Source organism: Opisthocomus hoazin, chromosome 8, assembly GCF_030867145.1.
Source record: "Opisthocomus hoazin isolate bOpiHoa1 chromosome 8, bOpiHoa1.hap1, whole genome shotgun sequence".
In the NCBI taxonomy this organism is placed as follows: domain Eukaryota; kingdom Metazoa; phylum Chordata; class Aves; order Opisthocomiformes; family Opisthocomidae; genus Opisthocomus; species Opisthocomus hoazin.
The window spans coordinates 7676064-7686267 of NC_134421.1; positions in this window are offsets into that span (position 1 = coordinate 7676064).

Consider the following 10204-nt stretch of genomic DNA (forward strand, 5'->3'; position numbering starts at 1 on the left):
GCTCTCCACACTCAGCCGTCTGTGAAAGGATGTGCAACCCTTCACTAGGTTGTAATTACATTGCCTCAGAATCTCTGCTTTGAATTAGACTTAGTACATTTGAAGCTAAAACACAAACCTTTGAACAGTATCTTTGAAAGCAATGAGAAAAATTACTAGTCTGACAGTGCGTGCCCTTTACTGCAGCTTTGTAGTTCTTTGGAGTCCATTGGTCCCAAATGACCTATTTATCTGCTTTGAGCTGAGAATATGTAGGAGATGCGGCAGGGTGGTGGCCTGATGGGAATGCTGATCTCCAAGAGCAGAACTTTTTTTTTCCTTTGAGCTAACAAGAGTATTTGTATCTGCCTATCTCCATGACTCATGCAGTGACTGTAAGTTGTTCCCCTCTGGGAGCCAGAGGCTACCAGCTCATCTGTTTTACTGCACGCAGTAACTCACTCGCACTCTCTGGAAAGCTTTCTTACATAAACAGCTGTTGACAAAGGTCACATTTCAGGATTCTACATTGGTTTCAATGGGATATTTCATATTCAAAGTTCAAAATTTGCTAAAGCACCTAGTAAATAAGATTTAAAGAGAGAATGACTGTCCTCTCCATCATCATTTTGTTGCTGACTGTGCTCCTCCACTGATCCTCCTCTTGCACCTAGAGATGCAATCATCTCAGCAATGCTATCCATATACTTCCCTGCTTCCTTTTGTGGGTTGTATGGACTCTCCTACACAGAGCTCCATGTGCAGTTCGTAGGATGGCAAAGAGAGAGGGAAGCAGAGCAGACAGAGACTTCAGAGCTCAAGCATTCCTCATTTTTCTATTGTAGCAAATGACTGGTTTCAGTGGCTGCTTCTGTATGGCAGAAAAGGAGCCATCATAGAAGACTGTGGTTGTTGTGTGGTTCACCTTCACAGGCAGGAAACACAAGCACATTAGGCAATGATGTACCTCACTATCCTTTTTCTGACTGAGTCTGGTAGCAGACAGAGTACAACCAAGACAAATACAGAGGAAATTTTTGTCCCTAAAGTCTTCCTGCTCTTGAAAATAGGCCCACTGGCACTGGAAGTTTTTAGTAAACCTTTGATGTTTTCTCCTGGAATGAGATATTCCAGGAGATATTCTGACCAAATCAAACTCCACATACTCTGATTTGCCCTACTTTGATAAAGCCTTTACAGTATACATAGACTGGTGAGTAAGAGTGTGGAAATAGACAACTCTTATTTACCTGTGAAGCACAGAATCACAGAATGGTGGGGGTTGGAAGGGACCTCTGGGGATCATCTAGTCCAACCCCCCTGCCGAAGCAGGGTCGCCCAGAGCAGGCTGCACAGGACCTTGTCCAGGCAGGTCTTGAATATGTCCAGAGAAGGAGACTCCACAGCATCCCTAGGCAGCCTGTGCCAGGGCTCCGTCACCCTCAGAGGGAAGAAGCTCTTCCTCATGTTCAGACGGAACTTCCTCTGCTTCAGTTTGTGCCCGTTGCCCCTTGTCCTGTCACTGGGTACCACTGAAAAGAGTTTGGCCCCATCCTCCTGACACCCACCCTTCAGATATTTGTAAGCATTTATAAGGCAGTCAGAATAGAATTGTAGAATCATAGAAAGTTTTGGGTCGGAAGGGACCCCTAGAGGTCATCTAGTCCAACCCCCCCGCAGCGAGCAGGGACACCACTAACTAGATCAGGGTGCTCAGAGCCCTGTCCAACCTGGCCTTGAATGTTTCCAGGGATGGGGCCTCCACTGCCTCTCTGGGCAACCCGTTCCAGTGTTTCACCACCCTCATTGTAAAGAATTCCTTCCTATATCCAGCCTAAACCTTTTAAAACCATTACGCCTCGTCCTGTCACTGCTGTCTCTGCTAAAAAGATTGTCCCCATCTTTCATTCTGACCAGCTCTCCAAAACCTAGGTGGCCCGGTCTCAGTCACAAATGACCATCAGTGGGGAGGGAAAACTGGCTTTCATGGAGCATGCTTCATTCTGTGAAAGCAGCCCAGACAGCTGAGTTGCATCACTTCCCAAATGCACCCCTGGTCCTCTGTGCACTACCTAGAGCCCCAGATGGACTGGGTTAGCTCTCCAAGTGTCAGACAACAAGGGTAAAGGGAGATTAACCTCTGCAAAAGCAGAATAAAGGGAGATTAACCTCTTCTAAAGCAGTAGACACAAGTACACCCTAAGTGATGATGGAATAAAACATTTCCGTTGATAGATTTCATGTACCTATAATTACCGTCCTGGCAGTTCTTTAGCTTCCTAATAATTTTCTGCAGTGGTAAAAAGCATTTGGTCTGCTACTTAGATTAGACATTTTGTACACGTGCAAAGTGAATAGGATGCAAACCAGCACAGGATGCAGCTCTTCCAGATGAACATCCCTATGTAAATGAAAGGAATCAATATAATCTTTGCTAATCGAGATTATTTATGTGGTAAATCATCTTGGACCCTAAAATTTTCTTCTAAAGACCAAAAAGCCCCACCACTTTTAAAATGAATTTTCATTTGATTCCACTTCTTTCAATAAAAGGTTCCCTTTGAAAGAATCACATGAAGAAATTTGTAGTTTGAGCCATCCAGCTGTAGATTCCTTGTCATGCAAAGTTTTGCATAACAGTAAAACGTAATTCTCCATTACTGCTACACTTGTACTCAGTTTGTCTTCCAGTACAGATTTTAAAGTAAATGCCAAGCAATTTGCTGGGAGACACAAACAATACAAATGAACCTTAAGTGAGATGTACTTTATCAGCTGCTAACAGCACCTATCTATTATTCATCTCAGAAATTACATAGGTAAAGCATTTCACATGCTTAAGAAGCTATTAGCACACCTATCCAACATGTATAGGGAGTATAAAAATCAGTAAAATTTTAAACGTAGGAAAAGAGAAAGCATCCTATGAAAGCCTGACTACTTACCACTGTAACTATTGAAAGGATTTCTTTTTTCTTTCAAATGGTTTTACACTCCAAAGCCTATGGAGTTTTTAAAAAGGAAATGAACAGATTTCCTTGGAATTTCTGGCAGCTCCCTCAACGAGAATACAAAACACAGGTTAAATCTCTGAACACTTCTGTGTTGCCAGCCAGATAAATCAGTTCTGCAGCAGGATGCAACACCTGCAGATGTATTCCCCCAAATTTGTGACACTCTTCCACAGAACAAACACATTGCAGAATTGCTGCTACAGGTGTCCCTTCAAATGCTTGCCTCCCCAGCTCGCTTGCCTGTTGAGGGGCTGTCACAGAATCACAGAATGGTCGGGGTTGGAAGGGACCTCTGTGGGTCACCCAGCCCAACCCTCCTGCTGAAGCAGGGTCACCTACAGCAGGCTGCACAGGACCTTGTCCAGGCGGGTCTGGAATATCTCCAGAGAAGGAGACTCCACAACCTCCCTGGGCAGCCTGTTCCAGGGCTCCGTCACCCTCAGAGGGAAGAAGTTCTTCCTCATGTTCAGACGGAACTTCCTTTGCTTCAGTTTGTGCCCGTTGCCCCTTGTCCTGTCACTGGGCACCACTGAAAAGAGCTTGGCCCCATCCTCCTGACACCCACCCTTCAGATATTTATAAGCATTTATTAGGTCCCCTCGCAGCCTTCTCTTCTTCAGGCTGAACAAGCCCAGCTCGTTCAGCCTCTCCTCGTAGGAGAGATGCTCCAGTCCCCTCCTCATCCTCATAGCCCTCCGCTGGACTCTCTCCAGAAGCTCCTAATCTTTCTTGAACTGGGGAGTCCAGAACTGGACACAGTACTCCAGATGAGGCCTCACCAGGGCAGTATAGAGTCGAGGGTTTCCACTCCCCACTGCAGCCCAGGCCCAGCCTGCTGCCGGGGCCGGCATTGCACCGCTTTTGTTGGTGTAAAAGTAGTGTCAGCCACTACAGCTGGCAAGGCAGAAACAGCAGTCACCTCCCCGCCGTCCCGCTTCTTGTGTGGGCACATCACAAGCCTTCGGACATACAGAACGGCACCAGGTGCTTTGGCGTTCCCAGCACGACTGACAAGCACAGCAGCCTTTTTCCTTAGGACCATAGAAAGTTAGGTCTGTAAGGGAATTCAGTCTCAATAACTGGTGTATTCATCTGCCCCAAGGTGCAGTTTACTGTACTGCTGCAACATTAACAGATATTTATCTAACTCTAATATATTATTAAAAGTCACTAGAAATGGGCACACCCCACCAGACAAATTATTCCTGTTTGCAATACTTTCAGCAACACTTTTTAGCAACAATTTATTCCAGAAGCTTTATCACCATCTTTCTCAGTGTAATTAAAGGTAAATTTTTACAGTCTTGTTAAGAAATCCCATTCATTCTCAGAAAACATAATTTCATATCCCTCTTATCACTCCTGGAAAATTTTAACTTTACTTCAGCAGGACATGGAGATACCAGGAGGCTCTTCTGGGTTTCTCAATGTTCCTTTATTCTTGTTTGGGAAGGAACTTGCCTTACAGAGTACCAGAAGAGGGTGGCTGCCGCTCTGATTATTAGTTCCAGTTATTTACTGATACATGTAGTTCTTGTTTCTTAATTTTAAGGTTTCCTTTGCAAAATATGTCAACTATTGTCTAAATAAAATTATTAAGTTATATGCTTCTAGAGAAGAGAACAGAATCTTTAGAAAGGGGCTGGTATCTCAGGCAGAAATCTACAACCAGTGTTAGCACAGATGCGCAGCACCCTCAGTAGCAGAACGCAGGCAAAAACCATACTCTGCAAAACCCTGCCTGAGTAGCTGGCCTTTGTGCTTCTGAGAGCACCTCCTACGATAATAGCAGTGCTTATTAATTGGGTGGCAAGCTTTCTGTCTTTCCGGGGGACTTGTAGGAAGAGCACTGGAGAATTGTGTCCTTGTTGCATTCTAAGTGGTTGCTAGATAGCTGCCAGCTGGAGCCCAGAGGATAGCCACCCGCTGTCCCACTGCGGAGCACGTGTTGGCTCATTGGTACAACATTTTTCTGCGTCGTTAGTAGAACTGGGGAGAAAATTAAGGTGGTGTTTGGGCTAACCACACACTGAAGGTCTGTTTAGTCTGAGCCCTGACATTACTATACTTCATCAGAGCCATTCAAGTGAATGAATACCTGAAAGTTATAATCCTGTTTTATACCTGCTTTTATACCATACACCTTCTATAACTCATGAACTTGTCCCTATAACAATCCTGTAATATTTGACTTTATAACCATTTAATCCTAGAAAATTTGGCTTTCTAGGAGATGGAAGACAGTAATCAATATAAAACGGACAATTCCAGGGGACACCATGATCCCACCCTGTGACTATGATGCTTTGTAGAGGCAATAGGTGAAGAAATGCTTTCTTTTAGGCTGTAATTCAAACCGAAATAACAAAGCATGTCAGAGAGCAGTGTGCTTTGTTTCCCCTCAAACCTCCCTTTCCAGTTAAATACATTTTTATTTTAAGCATTCACCTCTTGTCTTGGGAAAGTTGTTGATTCCCACTGCAGGCACAAGAAGCAGCATAAGGAAGAGACAGGAAATCATGCAAAAATGTTATCTGCTGGGATCTGTGATGGCCAATTGTTGTGGTTTAACCCCAGCCAGCAACTAAGCACCAGACAGCCGCTCGCTCACCCCTCCCTTTTCCCCCGAGTAGGATGGGGAGGAGAAATGGACAAAAAGGGGAAACTCGTGGGTTGGCATAAAGACAGTTTTATAAGACAATAAAGGAAATACTACTACTAATAATAACAACAACAATGATAATACTAATGATGATAACGAATATGCAAAACAAACGATATACAATACAATTTTTCTCACCACCCGGTGAGCACAGTCAGTCCCCAAGCAGCAGTCATGGAATCCCAAACTTGTGGATTTTTGCAAATTTCACAAAAATTCCCCAAAAGACGGAACTCCTGGAAAAGTTCAAACTCCTGGACAAGTGAGGATTCAAACGCATGGAAATCGAGAAAGAAAAAAAATTCCTGCCCTCTGGCCAACCCCAGCTCCTCCACTGAGCATGACCTCTATGGTATGGAGTATTCCATTGGCCAGCTTGGGCTGTCTGTCTGTCTGTGCTCCCTCCCAGCTCCCGCACACCTGCTCGTTAGCTGAAACTGGAAAAAGTCCTTGATTTCATAGCAACAACTGAAAACATCAGTGTTATCAACATTCTTCTCATACTAAATCCAAACCACAGCAGCTACTGACAAAAAATTAACTCTATCCCAGCCGAAACCAGGACACTGATAAGTAATTAACAGCACAGCTGTAATAACCAGTTGGAGCTTGTTTGCAGTGAGTCCTGCAGTCAGAAGTATAGATAAGGAAGGCAGGAAAGGGGCAGAAACTAAAGGTTTTCAGCTGTTAGCAGAAAATAAATTCGTTGGTTCTGTCGCTGTACACTAAGTTGTTGAGTAGCACATCTCATGCTCCCCAGACAGACATGCGGGCTGTGGGAAAACAATGATTCAGGGACTTCCCATTTGCCCTCATCAAAATCTTTATCTTCAGAATAACACATTTGCTGCAAAAGCCACAACAAGGGAACAGAGAAAACAGCTGGTTAGAGACCCAGGCCACTGGAAACCACCTGCATGAAAACATGCATGCCTGCACGCTTCCTCATTTTTTATTCAGTGTGTGAAAAAGCATTTCTTGCCACTGGAAGTACAGTGTGACCCATCTTTTGATCAGTCTCCTGGGACACAAGGCTACAAGGGCTACAAGGATGATGAGGGGACTGGAGCATTTCTCCTACGAGGAGAGGCTGAGCGAGCTGGGCTTGTTCAGCCTGGAGAACAGAAGGCTGAGAGGGGACCTGATATATACTTACAAATATCTGAAGGGTGGGTGTCAGGAGGATGGGGCCAAGCTCTTTTCAGTAGTGCCCAGCAACAGGACAAGGGGCAATGGGCACAAACTGAAGCAGAGGAAGCTCCAGCTGAACACGAGGAAGAACTTCTTCCCTCTGAGGGTGACGGAGCCCTGGCACAGGCTGCCCAGGGAGGCTGTGGAGTCTCCCTCTCTGGCGATATTCCAGACCCGCCTGGACAAGGTCCTCTGCAGCCTACTGTAGGTTACCCTGCTTTGACAGGAGGGTTGGACTAGATGACCCACAGGTTTCCCTTCCAACCCCTACCATTCTGTGATTCTGTGACATAGGGGTAAAAGAGGCAGCACGTTAACACTGAACCTATTGATTAAATCTTGCATTCTGACCAGGAAAACTTGTTTGAAATGATAACATATTAGGGATATAACCTTAATTAGAGTCAATCAAATGACACTGACCAGTTAAAACCACAATTCTGTAGAGAATCCTGGTAGGAACTTAGATCCTCCCTGCTTGAGCTAGGACCAAGCTAGTATGTCAGGGTGGCATTTGCCATGCTGTGTGCTGCCTTAACTCCTGGAAGGCAAAGAACTGACCACTGTAAGCATAAAATTAGGGGAAAAGGAAGCATTTAATGGAAACAAAACTACCCACAGAACAAGTACACAAGCAGTATCCTGTACATTCAGGTAAACCCTTACAGAGATCCCTTTTCAGTACAAAACCAATCTTTCCACGGAAGAGCAATAGGTGGGTGGGTTTGGAGAGATCTAAGGGAAGGGTGCTAACCAGCTGTGATAGCTGGCAGTGTGAGGTGGGTCTGTGCTTTTTACTAGGAACTGAACTGAAAGTAGCATTTCCTTTAGTGAATCACTGAACTAGACACAGGTTCAGGGTAATGACACAGAGGTAAAATTGTCAGAGTGTGTTAAAAGTCCTAGAGCTGTTACGTGGACTTCAGCATCTCTGCCCACAACTGAAAGAGACTTCAAGAGGAAGAAAGTTCTTCCATCAAAGACGTTCAGTCTGCTGGACGAGGTTATTTCCACCTTAGGGCTCATATTAATTTTGTTTGCTTTGCTACTCTTTCTACCAATCCTGCTAGACAGAAGAAATACCCAATACAACAAAAATCCAGTGCTTTCCACTGCGCGCTTAGGCATACAACAGTTATCTCCAGAGATAGCTATAAGACGTGGAATATCTGAGCTCAGCACATGCTTAGGGAGAGGAAGAGGAATATATAACTGTCCTTATCGGTGACTAATAGGAGGTGAAAGAAGAGGAGGGGCTGACTCTGACTTGAAAGTTGTGGATTTTTTCTGCCCTCCAGAAATACAAGCCCAAAACTTTCATTTACTTATTCTTTTACTGTGCTAGTGAAGATGTGAAGAAAGATGATAAAAATGTAAACTGGTAAATAATTCAGAAGGAAAAATTTCCCATCCAAGAAATAAAATTCACAGAGTTTTAAGACCAAAAGAGAAAACTGGGGTAATATAATCTGATGCCTACCATTAGTCCCTCCTGTAACAATTTTTGTTGAGGCTTAAGTGCATCCTCCCAAAAATCTCTGCAACCTTGATTTGAGTATTTTCAGTCTGCAGGGTACCCACTCCAATCAGCAGATAATGTGTTTCAATGACCAGTCATTCTCACTGTTAAAATCAGTCTGTTACCACTAGCCTGAACTTGCCTAGATTGAACTCCCAGGTATTGATGCTGATTACATCTCAATCCATAAAACTGAAGAATGCTATTCTTATCAAATTCTGATTTCCACAGAGAAATCTTAATATATGGCTTGGCATCATGTTTTGAGATACCTATAGTACTGTTACAATGACGGCTGCTATTCATTATGTTCCTGACTGGATGAAAACTGAGAGATAAACGAGTCAGTAGGCAGTTTCTGTAGGTCGGTAGGAGCCAAACCCCAAAAATGGTCCAAGAAAAAAAGTGCAAAATGCTGGTAATTAACTAATAAATCAAAGTGGCATTCCAAGTTAGCTGTATCAGAACAAAGTAACTCATGCTCTGAGGCTGCCTATGACTCTGGGTGCTCACCACGAATCTCAGAAGCAAGTCAGGTGCCTGACTCTCAGGAGCAGCACCTCAAAGTGAAGGCTTCTGGGGTACAAGACTGCTTGCCCTGATGCTGGCTATCTAGGGAATGTGATGTACCTTTGCTGGCATGCTGACCAGCTGGACAGCTGAGCACTGACAGCACCCGAATCAGGTTAGAGGTGGCAATGAAATAGTTCCTGTACTGCTTTCAGGACTGCGTCAGACAAGAGATTTCCTGTCGCTTAAGGTACAGGAAAAGGGCTTTGATTTACAGAAAAAAGGCTGAAAAGCAAGAAGAGCTGGTAAAAGTTCATCACTTTTCTATGTCATGTAGCTTCATTGTGTATCTAAATAAGCATCTGCAGTCCAAATTTCAGAGGCACTTTAAAAAAAATATATATATTAAGAAGGTAATCTAATGGGCAGCACTTTGAAAAGATCATGAACTAGGTCTTATAACCGTTCCACAAAGTGAAATCTTAATAAAAAAGCAGGTGACTATATTAAACTTCTGTCTATATTGTGTTAGATATTTCAGGTCAGGAAAAAGTAGTATGGTTTTTCTAAAGAGTAGTTCTGCAGTAGAATAAACATAAGTTTGGCTGACAAGTTGAGAGTTAACTGCACAGAATAAAACATAATGAATTTAAATGAAGATCAGTTACATGTACTCTTACCCTAGGAAATCACTTTCAGCTTAAATAATAATAACACAAGATCTGATTGCATATATAGCTGTATTCTTTGTCGAGTATTGATAGTTCTTCAACTTTTATGGCACAACGAATAAACAATCAAGCTTTTCATTTATTCTCTAGTTACAGGAATCGGGCAAATAGGGGAACATACATCTTTTCCCCAAAATAATAGCAGATTTCTTATATTATTAATTGAGAAGCAACAATTGGATACATGATCAAAGTGTATTTCAAGACTCAGAACATAAAGGACAAAAAGAAGCCTCAACTTACTGTCTAGAATAAACGAAAAAAAAAGAAAAGATGTAGTGCGCCTGACTCCTGCCTGTCACGGGTGAGATCAAGCAAACAAGAACCCATAGTGGATCTGGATGCTGGCTTCTGCTTAAGAGTCAACGACGTGACATCTGTAAAAAATTATTTACAGATTATTTCACATGCTCACTTGCTCTCCCACCAGCGCTATCTTCCCCAGGTCTTCACTACCCTGCCCAGATGGGAGGAAGATCCCGCCTGGCCGGGAAGGTCAGGCTGGTTCCTGCTGTGCGGCTGCTTGCAGTTGTCAGTCCGCAGTCTCACCTGCCAAGGTTCCTGGGCATCCCCTGGCGTTTGCCTCTATTGATCTCCC